The 22,253-nt window shown below is 42.4% G+C and overlaps 1 protein-coding gene across 1 annotated transcript in view; it reads right to left on the bottom strand.

Annotated features, from left to right (window-relative positions):
• The window catches only part of LOC126143451 (ankyrin-3-like), a 45,710-nt gene extending 39,100 nt beyond the window's left edge, over positions 1-6,610 (bottom strand). The window contains exon 1 of the mRNA XM_049915379.1: positions 6,408-6,610. The gene's annotated coding sequence lies outside the window, so the exon portion shown is untranslated. The remainder of the gene's footprint in view (positions 1-6,407) is intronic.
• Between the last annotated feature and the right edge of the window lie 15,643 nt (positions 6,611-22,253).

Genomic DNA, 22,253 nt, shown 5'->3' with positions numbered 1-22,253 from the left:
TTTTAGCCTTCCGTAATTATGTGAATATTTTATTTCACTTGATAGCTCCCGGGCACAGAAAAAATCCGTTTTGTTTTCATTTGACGCGAGAGCAATAGACGAAGAGGGAACAGCAAAATCACTAAAACGTAAACATGAGCCACGTGGAGACTACCCACCTCTCCACCACAACTCAAGACTGCTCTGTGCATAGCCCCCGTATCTACGATATTTCCGAACCGGGGTAATAGAAGAGTGTTTTTTTCAAAAAATATATTCATTTTGTAGCGCACATCTTTCTGAAGGGTCTGATCCATAGAACACACGTGTTCGAGGAAATGTGAGACATGTTATTTGGTTAGCAGTGTGCCAAAGTGCAATGTCACGCCTCTTCACACAGCATTTTTCTGTCGCTCGTCACAGTATTTCGCTCTGTGAAATTCAAACATGGAATATTGTGTAATGGAAGCCATCAAACTATATTCAAGACGGTGGAAATTAAAATGTCCTGCGCTGTCTCACCTGCCCCTCCTAAAAAAACTCTGAATTAATATTGGCTGGGATTATTTGTAACCCAAAGAACAAGAACTCTTTACAAAATTTGCACTCTTTATTGCTTATTAGCTAACAACTTGCTGTTTTGTGACAAAATTATATATAGGATACATAAAACCAGTAAAGACAAGAGACAAGTAAGACAGTACACATTTCTTCAATCCGTAAGTCCTAGCATTTTTCTCCCTACTCTTGCTACAGCTTTACATGGCGTGCTTTCTTTTCTGGGAAAGAATCTATTACCTCATCCAAGTTCGTCAAACGTTTTGCTAAATGAGAAAACGACATGTCGCTGTCTAGTACTGAAAGATGCTGTTAATACAAATAGTAACCAAGACTGGTGTGGTTTCTCGATCTGATTACGCGTATTTTGTCACTGTCTGCTAAACGAAATAGGTCTGCATAATATTGCAGCAGTTTTTACACACACCAAAGAAACAAGATATTTTGGCATTTTTTTATAACACCACATAATTCACAAAGTGCCAATATCAAATTCGTTATTCGGCCACCTACAAGCAAAACGTTTTTGTGTTAGGAAACAGTTACACATTTCAATCACACTCTCTAGCTTCTCAAGCACTAGATCGGAAAGTACTAGTACGAAACTTGATATAAATTTGGAATCTTCATATTTTTCCGTAATATGTGTGATGTCCCCGTTTCTTCTCCTTCCTCGTCCGAACAAACAACCTTGTTATCACTTATTTTGTAACTATTCCTGCCAGTGTCAAAAATTATTCTCCGGTTAACTCCACTAACCCTACCGCAATCACCGGTTTAGTTATCCCACGTTTATTCTCCGGTCAGGCGTTATTACGCGTTCGAGCAACGCGTTTTCCGCGCCACTGCCAGAATACAGCTTTAGCGGCTGCCATCCGGGGACTGTACGACTGGCCCTTACTAGTGTAACGGTCTGGCCAAAACTTTCCTGTCAAAATTTTCTTTTCATGGATACACCGAGAAGGTAAGTAATCTTTCTTACCTCTTATTCCTGTTACTCGTTTATTTCCGCTCTGGTAGTCTCAGCCTATGGATTTCGCTTGTAATTATAACAACGCTGATCATTCGCAATCCTAGTCAACCATATAAACAGCGATTGGCATTCACCCGTTCGGCTTTGTTCCGCTCAGCTTGTGTAGCCCTGTCCCCTTTTGTCTGCAGGCAAGTTTATTTCTAGACGCGACGGGGATTCCCCTGGCATACACATCACGTACGCTACGCACGCATACAAAACTTCAACTTATGATTCACTCAGAAATCGACTTTCAATTTGTTCAAAAATGTTCAAATCCTACAGTGATGCGTTTCAAAATCATATGAAGACTCGATAGACCAACGTGCGCTGGATGCTAGGCGCTTTGAGAAACGATGTCTTTTTTGTCAAGAATACGAATTTTACCCCCCCCCCCCCCCCCCCCACGAAATTGCTGCCCGGGACAGATACCTTGGTTTGCCACTCGTCCGCTAGACCCGCGCCTGTTACGCATGCGTGAATGTGCCAGCTTAGGCGCGTCGGTGAAATTTTTCCGGGCAGCACCTGGCTGCCTGCTGCTATTGCTCATACAACTAACTGCCACACTTCTGTAACCAGAAACGGCAGAAGGTACTGCTCATGCGCGAGTCAACCGCGCTTGAGCTCGCTCGCTACTGCTCAGAAGGATCTAATGTAAGCAGTTGTGACGTCACGCTCATCGGAGGCAATGTGTCGTCACGAGGTCTTCCTAAAACCTTTCACACATTTTGCTATTGGCAGACGCTTGTATGAGCACTGTGTTTGTATGTTGTACATGGCGCATTTCCTTCGCAACTCGAGTGTTATTTTCGTTTTCTATTCTCTCGTTCACGTTTTATTGCTGCAGTATTATGCTACAGTAGCGAGATACAGCAACAGCCTTTGTTAGAGCGTTGGTTCTTACCAATCGAAGTTATAAAAAATTAACTGAAAACTATCCATGACTTTAGAATGCACTGACAGTACACAGACATTTTTACTTATTGTTTATTTTTTTGTTTACACGTCAAGCTCCGTAGGGCCAAATTGAGGAGCAAATCTCCAAGGTCATGGAGCCTGTCAGTACATGACATTACAACATAATAGTTATGACAAAAATAAAATGTTAACGAACGCGAAAAAGTAAATCCATAAAGTCAATCAACAATACAACAACAATCACCTTAATCTTTCAAGGAAATCTTCTACAGAATAGAAGGACTGCACCCATGAGGAAACACTTCAATTTCGATTTGAAAGCGCGTGATGTACTACTACGATTTTTGAATTCGAGCGGTAGCTTATTGAAAATGGATGCAGCAGAATACTGCACACCTTTCTCCACAAGAGTTAAGGAAGTCCAATCCAAATGCAGGTTTGATTTCTACAGAGTATGAACTGAGTGAAAGCTGCGACATTAGCACATATTCACGTTAATTTTTTTTGTTTACAATTTTAATATTCTCTGCGCTATTTGGTGTGGAGCACAATTAGTCTTCTATTACTAGCGGTGGACATTTTACCAAAAATTAATTCAGAGTCGTAACTACTGTGTGTTCAATGTATGTCTCTTATTTGATTTGTTTATCTACACGTTGCCAACCTAACGAAATATATGCTGAAACTGAAGTCTGTTTCCTTGTGAGTGAGTGAGTGAGTGTGTGTGTGTGTGTGTGTGTGTGTGTGTAGTTAGGGTGCGTTGTAGGACGTTGATTGAGAGTGTAGTATCTGCCAGAGCGTATTAAGAGTTTTCATGTTCAGCTGATTTTCGATTTTTTGTTTAAATATTTTTGGAAGGGTTCATGTAAGAGTAGGGACAAAGGGATTGGGTGTTAGTATTCTGGTAATAATCATCATCCTTTGAAATGTTATTCTACTATTGTATCTGTTAATGTAAGTAGTGAATTACTCTTATATGAACTCCACAAAACACTTAAACCAAAACTGAAATCAGCTGCACACCAAACTTTTCAACCACTCTGACAATTATTGCATTCACTTCCAACTTTCTGTAACTCTCACTGAACAGAAGTAAACAGTTTTCACCATATAATTCGTTGGGTTGGCAGCATGTACATAAACGAAAGAAGAGGAGACATGAATTGAACACTCTGTAGTTACGACCTTAAATTACAGCTTTTGGTAAAATGTCAACAGCTACTGACAGGAGAAAAAAAGAGAACACAAAAATGTGTTGACCACGTGAGAAGAAACGCAGATTTGCGCCAAAAACTATTTAAGTGTAAGTAATTACCTTTTCACACAAAAATACTATTAACTTTTATGATCTACAAGCGTCACATATCAAAACAAACTGAATCATTCTATATTCCACCAAAGATGCCTTAAAGCAAAGGGCAAAACGCGTCTTTAGCAAATAAAGTACACTGCAGCAAGAAAAAAGGATTCATTACTTACCAAAGGAAACGATCAACAGCTGTAGATACCTAGCAAATTACATCTTATGACATACCATCAAATTAGTTTCTGTTTTAACTTCTGTAGGTCAATCTAGAGTATTGTAAATATTGAAGTGTTCCATGTCACTGCAATTCTCATTTCACTTGTTATCAAATACCGTTTAAAAAATTAAATCTATCCATGTTGAAAAACTGTAGTTACCTTCACATCTCGATAGGTAAATAAATTTTGGATATTTATCATATGACCAAATATTGGACTCATTAGAAGTTATCTTTCCATTTCTTGAACCGTTTAGGAAATCTGGGGCCGATAACAGCCACGTGGCTGACGAGGAGCGGGGCCAAGTGTGGGCCGCATGGCGGGCGGCCCGCCGACGTACCACCGTGTATCTCGAGAACGCTGATAGCTACCGCTCTGCTCTCAACTTAAAAAACAATTTCGGTATGTTGACTGTATTTCATACGCAATAATGTATTACCTGAAATGAACTATAGGCGAAGCCCACGCAATGGACTTTCACCTCAGAAAGCTCATTAAAAAGTCGTGTAGTGGTTTACGTAAATACGATGGAGCACGCAACCACGACGAATAACGAAAAGAAATTCAGTTCTTTATCGACAAAAGGCATCAGGCCGTAAGTCGCAGAAGAATAAAATTTTTTCACCGAACCGTTTCCTTTAAATCGGATGGTAAGTGTTTCATACCTGCCGCCGCGTCTACGCCAGAGCGCTTCGGCGAAAGTTCGTGTGGCCCGGGGTTGTGTGACTGACGTCACGCTCAGCGCGTTCTGTGATTGGCGGCGCGGCAGCGGTTCGTGTGCAAACTGCAAACAGCGACGCACGTGGCAACCGAGGCCCAGCCCCGTGGGTTTTTGTGGGAACGGGCCTTACACAAGTTTCTGCACATGCGCAACTGGCGTGACGTTTAATTCCCTACCGGCCCAATACATAGGATTTGGTGAACAATGTGCGCGGTTCGCGGCGTGCACTGCTAGCCCTTACCATTCAATTACTTGTTACGTCAATGCCACCACTTGGTAGCACTCGGCAGCAAATTTATCTACGTTCGCCATAAATCCCGCCAGCGGCAGCGTACACCACAGATACACACTACACATAGCAAAATCAGATCGGACATCAGCGTATGTTACACTGAGGGGAAAAAAAACACTTTCTGAGATTCTGAACGAGATGTTTTGGAATTTATCGTACAGTAATACATTTGTGGAGCTGAGAACCATGAAGCACCAAATCGTCGATTGTTAGACAGTAGCATTTATTCATGCTTCTGACATCTGTTGGGTCAGTTTATCTGTACTGTAGGGCCACATTGTACTTATATCTCAACACTCACTGAGAGCTGTCACTGGTTTCTCCGATATTCACTTAAATATAGGGGGTCGAAGGCTAAGTGCTCTTGGCCGTTACGGCTCTTAGCGCCTCACTTGTCTTGTAGTTAAGTCACCTTGTCGGCAGATGGTACCAACTGAATTTAATCATTTACGCAAACTGCTGTTTATGTCTGGAGTTGGCCGTCTACTGTGAAGAAATCGGCTTTCCAGTGGAGTAGCAACATGAACTCTATTGAACGTGTATTAACTGCTAACAGAAAGGAAAATTACCTGGAAAAGTTGGCCGCAAAGAATTTACGGCAGTCAAGACGAAATCAGTTGTCACAGAAAGTGACGAAATCAAGCGTGACTACAAGCCAACAGGGAAGTGTATAATAACCGTGGAGTGGATGCAACGTAAGAACGCCCGATTTTCGGCCCAGAAGTTTATTAGTTAACTAACAACACATGAATTATGAACCTTGCCGAAAAAAAAATACAAAGCGACGAAACCTCAAACTTACACTAAAAACGCGAAACGGAGGGTAGTGGAAGCTCAAACATTATTCCGTTCTTAGCATAAACTACTTAATTATGGACAAAACAACAAAATCAACAACACCATTTCTTCCTTTTTGCAGAGAAGTGACGCCTATTATTACTACTATTATTATTACTATTATTATGGACAGCTGCTCATGAATGTTGATGAGCATAGCTGTTAGATAGCAGATGTTATTAATTTCGTGCTATAACATTTATCTGAATTTAAAAATTTGTCAACACCCAGAACGTATACCTGCGAGGGACTACAGACACATCGAAACAATGCCCGACGGAATGTGGCACTATTTTCCGTTCGTTCCAAATTATTCTAATGGAAGCTTTCGGCGATCAGATGACTGTAGCATTACGGAAAATAACAAGCAGCGAATTATTAAACACTCGACAGTGAAATGTAACACTATTCGCCATTCGTTTGTTTGCAACAATTTTATTTTGTAATTAAAGTACGACAATGGATTAGGAGCAGGTCTGCCGTGAGTTAGGCGACAAACCAGACAAAAGCGTGCAGAACATCCACAGCTCCCTGAAATTCCAGCACAGGCCAGCTGCCCGCCTTACCTTCCTCTGGAACTCTCGCGGAGAAGAGATGCTCTGGCGGCGCACTGCTCCCCGTACGGCTGCTGCGTCACGACTGGGCCGCACCGACAGCCGGGGCGCGCGGCCGCCCCCACCCAGCTCTGACGTCACGGGGCGGCGTTGCCAGGCAGGCGAGGAACGGCTGCAGCAGAGCGAGCGGGGCGTCTACGTCGGTGTCGGCACTGCCAGGCCGCCTGCCTCCGACACCCCCTTCGCATCGCGTTCCAAAAACCGGCTTTCTTATATCGACTTTCCGATACCGCTTCTGGGTGGTTATGTACAGCCTTAAAAATCTATTTTTGGAAACCGCTTCTAGTTGCCTGTTTTCCAATTCCGCAATCTATTTTCGCTTCCATGTAAACGCATCCGGTTTTGAAACATGCTTGGGCTGACACGTTTCTTCTTATTTTAAAAACTTTCAGGTAATATGGACGGAGTGGCTTCTTGTACATTGAAGGACAAGTAGAAATATTAGACCAACTATTTACACCTCGTCTACGTCCATAGGAATAGCAACAGGCTGAATCAGATACCGTAACAGCTCTTTTCCTGCTGCCATATTTAACTGGGCAGCAAATGCGTTTCAGGCCTTAACATGTAACCACGAGACCGAAAAGCAGTTTGCGAAATTATGTTTTCGTCTTTCCGGTAAGGTGTCGCATGTAGAAGCCATTTTAAGGCATGTACACACTAGGACCTAGGCTAGCGTCACCAGAAGCCCCGTTTTTAATGGGACTGGCCATTTTTTCGTTCTGTGTCCCGTTGACTATCCAATGGGATGCCAAATGCCCTGGCTTTTTCGTAATCAGAAGTAACATTGTTTCATTTTGTGTTTTTAATTATTTCTACGTCAATTTCGCATGACAGACTTTTTTTTAAGATTTTCGTGAGTCTTGCTTTGTCTAGAATTCAAAGATGGAATACAGAAGCTGTATTTTGGTCACAGGATGAGGAGAGGTGTGAACAGAAGATTTCCGGTCATCACGCTCGGTGAAAAAGACTCAAGCGTGAGTTTCGCGATTCGTATCCATCATTTACTACTGCAGAAATAACGGACGGATGTAACAAGTTTCCGGTAAAGAACGTTACAGGACTATCAATGTGCAATTGTACTTCCAGTTACGAACTAGCTATTCACTGGTAGATGACATACATTTGCAGTAGATGCGACCGACACGATGTCTTCGGACTGTTTGAGAGAACAATGAGAAGCAGACGGCAGTTTCAACACTAGATTCGGCAAACTTGCTTCAGTGCGCTCCATTCTCTGTTGTCCGTTGTGTGAAACTAACTTGAGCCCGTTAAAACGGGGAAACGAAATTCGTCTTCCTCCAAAACCATGGAAGACGAGTTCGCTTTTTTGAAGGAAACCACGACTATGCGAAGGTAAAATGTGTGCTGCGTCGTTCAGTTTTTTCCACTGAACAAACATGGAAGGCTTGCCGATATAACGCATCACACGAAGAAAATGAAGCACCTGTCGGCAGTTTCTTCGGGAACTGACAGTGTAACTTGCTTTGTTAGTAGGAATGAACTACAAACAGGCGAAGATAAAAGCACCGTTACCGCAAAACATACACGTACTTACACGTATTTTCTGTTACAGGACTACATGGTTCTTGTCATCAGAGACCTGTTTGAGAAGAAACGCGTATGTTCTGGGACAAAATGCGAGTCCATCTAAGTGAACGTTTTATGGCCTTACGCAGTACGTTACGTTCAGTCAGGATTTGAAGATGTAATGTCCCTGTGATGGCTGATGATGCATCAAATGACAAAACCTGGAAGCTGGTGCCGATTCTAGCTGGATAATTCATTCGTGCAGAAAGTTGGTCAGCGCAACGTAATCTCTCTTCAGAACAATGGCGGAGAAACGGTAGCATTATTGGCTAACTGTAGTCTGGGTATTTTAAAAAATAAGAATATAGTTTACGAGATTGTCACATTTTGTGCATATAATTGTAATTTCAACGTTGGTAGGCACAAGATGGCAGGAACAAACAATGTTTACTGCAAACTGAACAGCGTTCTCGAGATGAGCACAGAAGGCATCCGTTGTGCTGTCCACGTGGCACAGAGCGGAGGTAGAGCGCAGAAATTCTTCCCACCGACACAGAAATGACAGCGAATTAAATTTTTCCAGTATTTTCACATTTACACTCAGCGTGTGGAGAAACTGAAATCCTTCTGTGATTTCGTTGATACTGAATACAAACAAGTTCTAGGTAGTATGAACACTAGACGGTTGTCATTGTTGCCAGGAGTTGCAAGAGTTATTGAGCTGTATAAACCTCTGAAATCTTATCTTCTGTCTCAGGATAGGTGCCTTACATTGGAGCAAATTTTGTGAGAACCCACGGACACGTCTTTGGCTTCATTTCACACAAAGCTAATGAAAATCTTTTCAGAGTCAATCCATAAGCTTGAAAGAACCACGATTTCAGTTACACATTCAGCTAAAGAGGTAGAGCTGCTTAAAGAAAAAAAATCGGTGACAGGAAATTTGGTAAACTTCAAACTTAAGTTAGTTTTTCGATTTTAATTAACTTTGTAAAGGAAGGCATTTTCAGTCCGGTACGAGCCAGTTATCAATTTATTTTATGACACTTTTGTGACTTTTTTAGAGAAGGGAAGAACTTGTGTGTTTCATCCTCTGAAATAGTTTCATTGGGTGGCACTGAAAATTTCCGTTTCTTGGGCTTAACTTTTAAATTGTCTGAAATTCTTAAGACAGTAGACTGATGTGCAACATTTCAGTTGAGACAGGATGCCTGAACAAAATTGTATCCCAGAAACTTGAGGAATGGGAAAAAAGCTAATTTGGAAACTCTTGAGAGATGGTGTGATGTATTGTATACACTTTAAAGTACAGGTACTTGATGTAAAAATATAGAGACGCATGTGAGGTTTGCTCGTGCTTTACCAGGCACAAATGCTGTTGTGGAAAGAGTATTTTCAACTGTGAATTCCTTTTGGATTGTTAAGAAAAACCGTTTTACGACAAACTGTTGAAGCAATTGTAATAGTTAAGACTCGTTATGAAGATCTCACCTGCAAGGATTTCTGGAATCTGCTCCTAACCTAGTCAAAGCTTTCGAAAGCTGTTAGGTCTTCTGATAAGTACCAAGTTAGCAGCAGTGCACGCCGTACAGTAGCTGAACTTTTTGCTTATTTTTGATGTCTACATTATCGTTCGTTTGTCAGAAATCGTTCTATCATCTTCTCAGTATTTTCAATTGTAATCATTTTCTGGAAAAACAATGAAATATGAAATGAAGCAGTGGCGTTACAATCATGTTTTGAAGTGCATTGTTAGAATGTCTTTATGTGTATGAGGTTTAGTTTTTATGTATGTTAGTAAAGCAATGCAGTCATATATGCAGAATAGTTTCTTTTTGTCCAGTGTCCTGTTTATACCAATTTCCGCAAATGCCCCGCTCTCTCGTGTGTGAAATGAGTCCGAGAACTGTTCAGTGTGTGCAGACGGCAACTCCGGCCGGCCTCGCTTGCAGCTGGCTCTGCTGGCGGGAACAGCAGAGCGCCGCCGCCTGGCTGCCGCCGGGTCCCCACCGCCGGTGCCCCCATGTCCGTCGGCTCAGCAGCGACTAGCCGTGTGTCTGGGACGGCCGTGGGAGTTTTCGACGGTAGCCACCGGTCGCACTGAGTGTGTTTTGTTGCCCGGTTTCGCTCTTTAAGTGAACCAGACTGCCATGAGAAGCTCTGGTATTTACAGTATCAAACACATTATTCTACGACCATCATAAGAGTAAACCGGATGTAAACAGTACACTGTGTGTTATTCCGCTTTTTGCTGGGATCTCATTGAGTCGCGTTTCACGAGGAGCGGCAGCCGAGCTGACTGCAGTGCAGTAAGGATACGTTTTGCGCCGTGCGTTACCCGTACGTCGGCTGAGCGGTAATACGGGACCACAGCTTTACCGGCCGATCTTGTCCAACTAACCTGCCGTGATCTGAACCCTGCAGTTAAATCGTACGAAGGGACGAGCAGACAATATACGTAACTTAGAATGTCATTTAGTTTTTGAAGAGAATGAAGTAATGTTCGCCACTATTCCAGCAATACCGCACGCTTCTTGGCGGACCGAACAGAATGCGTAGGATTCTCTCGTTCTTAGCTTACACAGTGTTGTAATTAAAAAGAACAGTGATGGAAATTCTAACTCAAACACCGGAAAATAGATCTGCGTTAGATACGTGTAATGCAAAAGCGTATTGCACAGATCCAGTACGGGAAGGTCAAGTGTTGTCCGGGAAACGCCACTACGTGCCGGTAACGTTGGAAGCGAAGATAAGAGCGTAGGCAGTCAGAAGGCTGGAACACCCTCGCCTGGTATAAAACATTCTGTACACCCGTATATCGGTGGTAAGATTGTCATCAACCGTATGTTTCGATATCTATGTAAAGGTTTCACAAGGCCATTGAGTCATATTTGAAGAACAATTTTGTAAGAGGAGAAACGGCGAGATCGGAATCTTACGATGACGGCCTGGAAGGAATAAGACTAAATAAAAAAGTATGAGAAGAAATTATCCTGGTAAGGCACCTAGACAAGAATCGCTCTGAAAGATGCGATGAATAGGGAAGCACGGCTTCTGGGTGAAAGTGTCCGTCGTGAGTACTCTTCACAGGTTTAATGCAAATTGTTGTGTTTACATTCGTTACGCTGACGTAATTGTTTTTATTTAAATATTATGTACCTCGTAATGGAATGTTTTCGTGTGTTTGAGGAATACGTCCACCGGAACCACGTGCTGGGTACGGAGCGCCTGCCCCCCCTCAGCCCGTGCCGCTGGCTCTGCCGCCGCTCTCTCGTGGCGACACATCTGCCGCGCAGTCAGCGTTCCGAAAAATTTAGTCAGTCGTCTTTCTTGCTACAAGAAGACGACAGCCACATGTTGCGTCTGTCCGACGAGACGTCGTGGCCCAGAGCCAAGATTCGAACTGGGCCCTCCCCTTCTGCGTCACATTTACTTCCAGGCTGGGCTGTCCGGCCGCGCTTCGCGACACACACGGCGTCCCTCCAGGCGGCCTGACCAGCCGCTCTGCTCTGCCCCCTCTGACTCTCCACACACTTACAGGGCTTCAGAATCAGTTTTCGGAAATCAGCTTCCTGATGAAGTACGATTCAGTTCTAAACAACACTGCAAAAAATAGAATTTCAAGATTCCCGATCGCCATTAAGCAATACTTGTGTTTTATTTAATAATAGCACCAAAATAAGGAACTTCGTATTTAATTAAAATTTTGTAGTAAACTGAAAAATGACTTACTTTCAAATGAAGAAACTATAAATTCTTCATTTGTGTGGCCATAGTGTCCGTAGTTGCTTCATAATTCTCGAGTGTATTTTTGTTGCAACTACAAAGATACGTGATTTTTTCACCGGACACGTTTCGCTTTACTGAGGTACAGCTGATGTTTTTCCTCAACAAAGCGAAACGCGTCTGGTGAAAAGAGTCACGCATTTTTGTAGTTGCAACGACAGAACAAAAATACCCTCAAGAAGAAACTATAGTGTACAGCAACAGTACTACTCAATGTCGAGCAATCAGGTTGTATTTCATTTGAAATTTGAAAACTCGCACTTTTTTGTACCGGATTTTAACTTCTTGTGATTATCCGTGTTTTCATCCAATCAGAAACCAAAAATACAAATTTTCTATTTTCGTTAATTAAAACTTCAAACTGATTATAAAATTAGAAGTTACATAATACAGAATGTTACTAGCGTGAAACTGCATTAGAGTTTACACTAGTTTAAGATTACAACGGTACGTTCTCACATCCAGGCATTTTGATTTGAAATGCTCACAATGTTTTGTACTTAAAAGCCGTGCGAACCCTTGAACGCCGATATTTTCGGGTGTAATTCGAAGTGTCTCGTACTACTGTAGTAAACAGATCTCTGAACGCTGCACTTGGATTTTTTAATTTTTTTATTTTTGAAGAAAGTTAGCCACAAGATTAGCCTCGCAGTGTGTCCCACTATTTCGCGTGAATCGGTGCGAGGTTCACCTTTCAGTTAGCGCACTTCATCTCGAAGGATAATTTAACGTTTTCTTCAACCCGAAGGGCGTTTGAGAAGAAAAATAGTCTGTGTGAGCTACGTGGCAGCTGCCAGATGCAACGCTATCGAAATTTCAGTAGACCTATTACCAGTGGACGTGGAAAATATAGTTACGAAACTTTATTCGTACTTCACCCTTCTTTTCCTGATGATGCTTTGTATAAAAACGGCAATTCAGAAAAAGTTTATTAACTCTAGAAAGATCATCGCCGGTAAAACGAACCCATTTGCTTCTGAAAGAACTCCCAGTAACTATTCACACTACTTTTAAGAATGTCCTAATACTTGTGAAAAAGAGGATTCCACTGTGATCCGACGCCAAACTTCAATGTCTCGGCTTCAAAGAATGTCACTTCACTGTCGTCAGATGTCTGAGTTCCACTCATCTACCACTAACAGACTGCCTCAGTTTGCACGTGTAGCTGTAAATACGCCATTATCTTCCGGTGGACGCAACGTTCATTGACAACATTGGAAATCCAAGTACGGGCATTACAGAGACACTTCGGCGAGAAAAAAATTGTAGGAGTTTTGTAAGTGGAAAGTACACTTACGGAAACGCTGCATGTTCCAGATACAGAACCTGCACAGAAGCCTTAAGCGAATGATAAATATATACAGCCAGACCACTTAAACTGGAATCATTAAACATTTTAGGAATCCAAAGTACTTGCGAGTTGAAACGAGGAATGAAATTAGATAATTCTGACAGAGAAAATGGGAGCTCAGCTTGGAATCGACTAAAGTAGAGGTACGAACAACTGTGGATGAATAGCCGACTCAAGAAACTGCAGAAGAAACCTACAGCAGAATTCCTGCGTCTGTGGTGAAACGAAAATTAAGATGCACTGCGATTAAAAAACAGAAGAAAATGAGAACGAGAAGGGACCGAAACTACGAAAGACGCTATGATAATAGGATGCTAAACAGCATCTTCTACATCCGCTTCTGCATCTATATGCTCTGCAAACGACCGTGGCAGAGAGTACGTCCCACTGCACCAGTTATTAATGTTTCTTCCTGTTCCATTCACGAATGGAGAGAATGACTGAATGCCTTTGTACGTGTAGTAATTATTCTAAACTTATCTTCACGATCTCTATGTGAGCGATACGTAGGGGGTTGTAGTATACTGTATTCCTAGCATCACCATCTAAAGCAGCTTCTTGAAACTTTAACAGACTTTCCGGGATAGTTTGGGTCTGTCTTTACAAGTCTGGAAGTTCAGTTCATTGCGTAACTCTGTTACACTCCCACGGGTGAGAGAAACCTGTGACTATTCGTGCTGCCCTTCTCTGTATACGTTCAGTATCCAGTGTTAGTCTTATTTGGTGCGGGTCCCACACACTTGAGCAAAATCTGGAACCGGTGGTACGAGTGGTTTGTAAGCAAAGTCCACCGTACGCTGACTGCTCTTCCCCAGTATTCTACCAGTAAACGGAAGTCTGTCACCTGCTTTACCTACAACTAAGCGTATGTCGTCATTCCATCTCATACCAGGTACTTTTTATGTGTCGGCAGATTCCAACATTGACTCGATGATATTACAGTCACAGAATAATACCTTTTTTCGTTTTCTGGAGGCACAGTTTTACATTTATGAACATTTAAATCAAGTTGCCGTCTTTCCACCGCTACGAAATCTTGTCAAGATCTGACTGAATATTTATGCAGCTTCTTTCAGACAATACATCATAGATAACTGGATCATCTGAAAAAAGTCTGAGGTTACTATTAATATTTCGTCTTCCGCAGAGATAGCGATGTGGTCTGCCCTTGCAGCTGTGTTAAGGGCAACCTACAGTTCACAGGAGTTTCTGCAAACGTGACGTCATTTTGACGACAGAAGTTCTGCATTCGTGTGGATCGGGCTGTGAATAAGGGAGAGATTAAAGTGTTGGCAACAATTAGCTCCGACACATATTGAAAATGTTGTGGCAACTGCTTTTGCTAATACGCCTTCATCAACACCAAAAGTGAGACCACTTACTGATTCACAAGCGAAAAGAATCTGCAGCTAAGTCAGCAGAGACTCCAGTAACGTGCTCATTAAAGTGTCTCAACAAAATATATTGACTTCAGGGAAGTATTTGACACCGTCCAGCTCTGCCGTTTGGTGGAAAAAATACCAGCTTACTCAATATCGGACCAGATGTGACTCGATCACGAACGAAGTGGCTTACAAGGCGCTTGTTCAACCGATTCTTGGTGGTGTTCACCAACCTGGGATCCTTAACAGATACTACTGATAAGAGGGACAGATGATCCGAGAAAGAGCTTCACGTTTTGTCATAGGATCGTTTAGTCGGCGCGAGAGCGTTACAGAGTTGCTCAACTAATCCAACAGTAGGTATTTTACAAGAGAGCCGTTATGCTTCGTTGAATGATTTAATATTTAAATTGAGAGAGAGCTCTTTCCGGGAAGAGTCGATCAAGATATTACTTCCTGCTACGTACAGCCACATCTCGTGAAATGACCACGGTGAGAAAATTCGAGACATCAGAGCTGATACAGACACATACCGACAATCAATCTTCCCACGCGCCATTCGTGAGTGGAACAAGGAATGGGGGAGCGGGTGAGTTAGTGGTATCAGAAGTACCCTCGGCCACACACCGTTAGGTGGCTTGTTGGATACTGCTGTAGGTGTGTGTAGAAACCCGCCTCCTTGGACAACTTTCCACGATGCTTAGTCAGGAGATTTGAGTAGACTGCTCCTGTGACGGTGTTCCCTTTGACAAGCATAATCTGTTAACACCGCCTTGGCAGACCCTCCCTCAATTCTCCCAACCATAAAAAAAACCACCAGCACCTTGCCCAATGCTGGCTCTTCACCTTTTTCGGCGGTAATGAAGTCACGTTTCCACTGCTTACTCGCTATTCCCCTTTGTCTTGGGACGTTTAGGTGGCTAAAGAAGTTGTTACGACCAGAAGAAACTACAGTCGTTCAGGCGTAGCTGTAGGCTCTTTGATTGCCCTGGGAGAGGTATGCTTGAAACTATAACATATGAAACATTAGTTCACTTTATTACAAGAATGATAAAAAGATTTACTTAACTTTATACAGTCCTTTGCCACACGGATGATCCGAATATTTATGACTGTCTTCGAACAATAAAGCATCACTTTATGCACACAATTACAAACCGATCCCTTAAAGTATAAGCACAACATTTACAAAAAAGTTCCATCTGAGACTTTAATAGCACTCGTCTGTTAACTAGATGAGGACTGCTTCATCGCAGGTCACTAACTGAGCAGAGCCAGTCCTTGTTTGGCTCAATACCGACCTCTGTGTGATGGCGCTGCAGTGCTTAGAGACAGGGCGTGTTCTCAGGAGCCTTTCTCATTTGTCATTGCGGATTGCAGCAAGACATCGCTCACGTCTGTGGTATCAATACGATTTGCCGATTTTGGTGTGCATCGCGATCTTCGGACGACAAAGAAGAAGTCACCTGTATTGGCCTGACATAGCCACAATATTTCCACCGATGGCTCTGAAAGCTGATGTGTGGAGTTGGTCCGTTGTCAGAAAAGGCGGGCAGCCATTCTAACAGGCGGAGTAAACCATCAGCTCGTTTACATTGTGTCCAGTGAGTAATGCCGTTTCGAAACACTAACACCAGCTAGCACATCTCGAAAACACGTCACTATCGGTAACATTAGTTGTAGTAAAATGAAGAAAAGCGTAATTTTAGTGGTTGAAGATGTACTTTAATCTGGGACGTTTATCTGGGAAAGACGTGGCCTAGAAAACCTAGCCCGTAAATTGTCTTTTGTACACTTTACATATGGCTACATTTTATGTATAGCTGACTCTATGCCACCTTATTATTCCGTTGCAAATGTGTCAGTGAGTTCTATGCTTTTTATTTTGAACGGTAATTTGCTTTGCCAGATGATCAACGTGTGAATATTTATTCGCATTTGCGAGTGTCACACTTAATATGTAGATTTGAAAATTATTGACAACGACAATCCAGACCTGAGACGCACACCTCCAGAGAGAGGGAACTACTGTATGTACAAAATATCTAATATTTAAGAACTGCAATTAATAAAGAAGTCCCAGAACCTCTGCAAACGTGAAGGTGAGATGGTAGGACGCGAGTCACCTCCGCAGCCACCCTCTGCTCTGTGACTCAACGCTTACAACCGCTGGAAGATCAGCCCCCGCACCGTAAACTGAATGTAATGAAGGCTTTAGCAGCCGATACGTCCTTATATGACGCATGATTATAACACATCAGAAAGAAAGTGTCGTGTTTTAAAAAATGTTCCATGTACAGTTGCCTTGAAACGGTGCTGTTTCATAATACGGAATTTAGGACCTCATATCCAGTAGCAGCCATGACAAATGACAACTTTTTTCATGCATAAATAATTATAACAGTCACGTGCAAATGTCGTTAACTCACGGAGTAACAGTGTGATAAGTTTCTTTTTTTAACCATTCTTGACGGCCCACATCAAGTCTGGTCTTCCGCCATTTACTTTGTTGGTTTTCACAGGAACACAGCCGACCAAGCGAGCAGAACCGTTGTTCCAGCTCCAAGTACTGGAGACGCTGTCCAATGCTCCGTACTGCATGCCTGGACTGCACACTTGCGAAGGGCGTTTCACTTTTCCAATACCTATGTACCCTAAAATGTATCACAGAGTTTCGTGGTGCGCAATTTAATAAAGAATGACTCCGAAATGCACCACTTACGCTTCGCGGAAACTGAATATAACCTGGTGTCTACTACGACTGCTGTTTCCCACCAAACACAAAGCGATACAACTGAAGCCATGAGAAATGTTACTGACGTCTAACTTTAAATGACGGGAAAATTCTCCGTACAACTTCGTATGCATTACGTAGCTAAAAATGAAATTTCCATCCCGATGACAAATTTATTACTGTCTGTTCATTTGCATACCGATGAGTGAACCATCATTTGAATTCTGGGTTCCATATAACACTTTACAGGTTTGCATCAGAAGATCACATGATCAGAAACACCTAAAGAGTGAATAGTAAAGATATTGTTTTCCGACGCAGACTGAATGCACATTTAACAGCACATGACGATTCTTGCTGCACGAATTTCGTGAAAGGAAACACGGACAAGTACTCTACGAGATGTGTCCACACTAGGAATAAGAAAATACCGCACCTGTTGCTACCGCTGCCGATCTTCTTTGACCGACGACGAAAATGCCGGATAAACCACTCACCAAAATGCAGTATGCGTAAAATACGTGTAGTAACAAGGACTATTTAGTTTGTTTCCATCACAGCACATTCATACACTTCACCAAATCACGAACTGCCCTTTCAGTCTCAGCTGCAGAATACTGTCAGCACACCCTGCCTTCCAAGCAACAATGTGGGAGGGAAACAAAGGTCAGTGTTGTGTTCTGCCTCTGTACTGGGAGTAGAGAGAGTCCCGTGAAATCACGGCACAGGTCAAAGCCAGTGTGTGGCATAGCTAGGACACTCGGTGGGGAGTCTTGTTTTACGGTACGTGGTTGTGCCCTAGCAGTTTTAGATTTTAATTTGGAAGGCATGATATATGCGGCAAAGTGCGTTGAATATATTGCAAATCTGGACATCGAAATATACTCCGTTCATCACATTAAACTTCATGTAAACATTACACTATGTAATCTTCCGCGTTTGCTGGAACCTCTTTGGATTTAGTTTCAGGTGGAGCAGATGCCAAGCGGTCACCAGAGCAATCAAGTACGATGATGAGGTTTCGTTTTATGCTGTGCGTATCGACTTGTGCTGTAATACGGGGCAACAGCTTTACCGGCGCGTTTGGCTCTGACAGCGCTGGCCGGGCAAGTGGTCCAGCTAACGTGCTCTGGTGTGAGCAGTGGCAGTTCAGACGTAAACAGAGACGAGCAGAGGACAACACAGCTTTGGATGTGAATTTTTAAACAGAAGGAAATAATATATGGTAAAACTCGGGTGATTTTCTCCTCAGCTGACCGGACGGAAACTATAACATGCCATCGACATTAGCGAACATACTATTGTAATTAAAATGGGAGTGATGAAAATTCTTGACTAACGAGGGTAATTTTTCTACTTGAGCTGTGTGTGGCGTAAAAGCGCACTGTAGTAGCGCAATGTGGTAAAATACTTAAGCCACCGAAGGCATTAGAGTCAGTTGTCTGGTAATCTCTGAACTCTTACCACATCGGCCACCGTTAAACACACTTCAGTACAGCTAGGTTGATAACGAGTCTATCAGAGACAGAACCCCAAGCGACAGAAAGTCCACATTTCCTCCTCCTCTTTCGTGACGTGCTGTTCTGCAGTTCGCCATCGTTTGGCAGTGACGTGTCACAAAGCTTCGCGCATTAGTTGCAGTACGTTTGACAGCGTAGTGTCTTGTTATTTCTCGCGACAAATACCTTAACTTGGCTCCATATCAATTTTGTCGGGTTCAGACTGCAGTGTTACGACCACAACTCTAAAAATAATCATTTCTACAGCGTGCTCGACGCCATCAAAATTGTCTTCCATCTTTCTGCGACATTTATCACTCTGGCTCATGTGAGACCACATCTGTCCTACAAAACAATGGGCATATTCAAACAGCACTTTTTAATTATTCTCCAAAGAATTTAATCGCGTAATGTTTTATCTTCAACCATCTTTTGCAATCTTTTATAATATATCTGTAATTAAGAATGTATACTTGCAATGAACACGAGAAATTTTCGTGTGATATGTAATTGCATGCATTTTTCTTAAAATTGGTGATCCACAAGTTAATTATCATATATGGCTCAAAACCATATCAACCAAAACACTAAAAATTGACGCAAAATATATCTATTTAAAACAGCAGATAAAAATTCGCTTGATGCCTTCTTAAGAGAGAGTCTCCATTCCTCCCAAGCTAATTATGTAAGTGTAGACCAGATATGGCTCAAATTCAAAGATACAGTATCGACAGCAATAGATTCATACCGTCTAAGTTAATAAGAGACGGGACTGATCCATCACGGTACACAAAACACATCAGAACACTGCTGCAGAAGCAACGAAAAAAGCATGGAAAAGTCAGAAGAACGCAAAATCCCCAAGACTGGCTAACTTTCAGGGAAGCTCGAAATTTAGTGCGGACGTCTATGCGAGATGCTTTTCATAGTTTCCACAATGAAATATTGTCTCAAAATATGGTAGAAAACCCAAAGAGATTCTGGTCGTATGTAAAGTACACCAGTGGTAAAAAACAGTCAAACCGTCACTGCGCGTTAGCGATGGAAAAGTTACCGATGATGGTGCCTCTGAAAAACCACAGCAGCTGTTACCATGCGTGACATAAAAGTAGGTAGCTTAGGTGTTGCGACAACTCGAATCACTTAAGAAAGGCAATTCTTCCGGTCCAGATGGTATACCAATCAGGTTCCTTTCAGAGTATGCAGATACAATACCGCCTTTCTTGGCAATCACATACAACTGCTCACTTGACGAAAGGTCTGTTCCTAAAGACTGGAAACTAGCACAGGTCACACCAATATTCAAGAAAAGAAATAGGAGTAATCCATTTAATTACAGACCCATATCACTGACCTCAATTTGCAGGAGGATTCTGGAGCACATACTGTACTTTAACATTATAAATCACCTTGAAGAAAATGACTTATTGATACATAACCAACACGAATTCAGAAAATATCGTTCTTGTGCAACACAGCTAGCTCTTTATTCCGATGAAGTAATGAGTGCTGTCGACAAGGGATGTCAGATCGATTCCATATTCCTAGATTTCCAGAAGGCTTTTGATACCGTTCCTCACAAGCGAGTATTAATCAAATTGCGTGCCTATGGAGTATCGTCTCAGTTGTGTGATTGGATTCGTGATTTCCTCTCCGAGAGAGGTCACAGTTCGTGGCGATAGACGGTAAATCATGGAGTAGAACAGAAGTGATATAAGGCGATCCGCAAGGTAGTGTGATAGGCCCTCTGCTGTTCCTGATTTACCTACACGATCTAGGAGATATCTGAGCAGCCCCCATAGATTGTTCGCAGATGACGCTGTAATTTACAGTTTAGTGAAGTCAGACGATCAATTCCAACTACAAAATGACCTAGAGAGAATTTCTGTATGGTGCGAAAAGTGGCAACTGGCACTAAGCAAAGGAAAGTGCGAGGTCATCCACATGGGTACTAAAAGAAATCCGAGTAATTTTGGGTATAAGATAAATCGCACAAATCTTAGGGCTGTCTATTCGACTAAAAACCTAGGAATTACAATTACGAGCAACTGGAAAGATCACATAGATAATAATGTGGGGAAGGTGAAACAAAGACTGCGCTTTGTTCGCAGAACACTAAATAGACAGCCTACATCACACTTATCCATCCTCTGCTGGAATATTGCTGCGGGGTTCGGGATCCTTACCAGGTAGGATTGACGGAGGACATCGTAAAAGTTCAAGGAAGGGCAGCTCATTTCGTGTTATCGCGAGATAGGGGTGAGAGTGTAACTGATATGATACGGGAGTTGGGCTGAGAGTCACTGAATCAAAGGCAGTCTTGATTGAGGAGAGATCTATTTACGAAATTTCAATGTCCAACTTTCTCTCCCGAATGTGTAAATATTTTATCGACACCCAACTACGTAGGAAGAAATGATCATGATAATAAAATAAGAGAAATCAGAGCTCGAACGGAAAGATATAGGTGTTCCTTTTTCCCACGCGCCATTCGAGAGTGGAATGGTAGAGTAGTAGTAGTAGTAGTAGTAGTAGTAGTAGTAGTATTAAAACGGTCCGATGAACCCTCTGCCCGGCACTTAAGTGTGAATTGCAAAGTAATTATATAGATGTATATGTAGATGTGATGAGTTTCATATTTAAATGCTTTAGGTATTCAAACCAAACAAAGAAAATTACGCACCACGTGGAGTGTAGAACCACCGCCCGCCGGCACACACGATGGTCAGTCTACGACCCTGTCTATCAGGCCAGGCATACAGTTAACATCTCCCTTATTTCTGATACATAGTCCTACTTGAAAAACAGTCAAAAGCTGATTTTTCTCTGTAATCTTGTGAAGAACATTAACTACTTGTTTCTCGCCATTAACGGTGTTCCACGCGCGTGTTTCACTACGAAGCAGGAAGCAGTGTCGTCCACTTTCGCGGTACGTATGAACAGCGAGACAATCAGAGCACAAGTACTGGTTACAGAGACTGTGACTGTACACAATTTTTAAGATAAAAGTTACGTAGGTAAAGTACGATTAAGATAGACGTTGATGGCTGTTAATACGTCAGAATGTCTGAAAGGTTCTTCCACACTGACATAGTAGTAAGGTATCGAACGCTTAAGTTGGACCTACTTCCAAGAGCGGAACACCACCAGTGTAAGAGAGCTACGGCTGCTGACCAATCATCGCGCTTGCGTTTGTTTACATCTGGTTTGCTCTTATGATTAAGTACATGCTACGTACGAACCCCGCAGCCCCACCCTTTATTTCGCATTCACGTTTATGCTCTTATCCGTCTCTCAGCCGTATCTTCTTATTCGACACCAACCTACACCTCTTGCTGTGCTACAGAGTACTGAAAGCTTGTTCCCAACAAATAAGTAGGATTCTCAGCCACATATGAATTTTTCCAGATGGACTGAAATACGCTGTTGTTAAACAACGGCATAAAAAAGGGGATAGGTCTGATGCTAACAACTACCACCCAGTCTTAGTTCTGACATCTTTATCCAAAATTCTTG

Source organism: Schistocerca cancellata, unplaced genomic scaffold (assembly GCF_023864275.1).
Source record: "Schistocerca cancellata isolate TAMUIC-IGC-003103 unplaced genomic scaffold, iqSchCanc2.1 HiC_scaffold_799, whole genome shotgun sequence".
NCBI lineage: Eukaryota > Metazoa > Arthropoda > Insecta > Orthoptera > Acrididae > Schistocerca > Schistocerca cancellata.
This window is presented reverse-complemented; position numbering and strand designations above follow the sequence as displayed.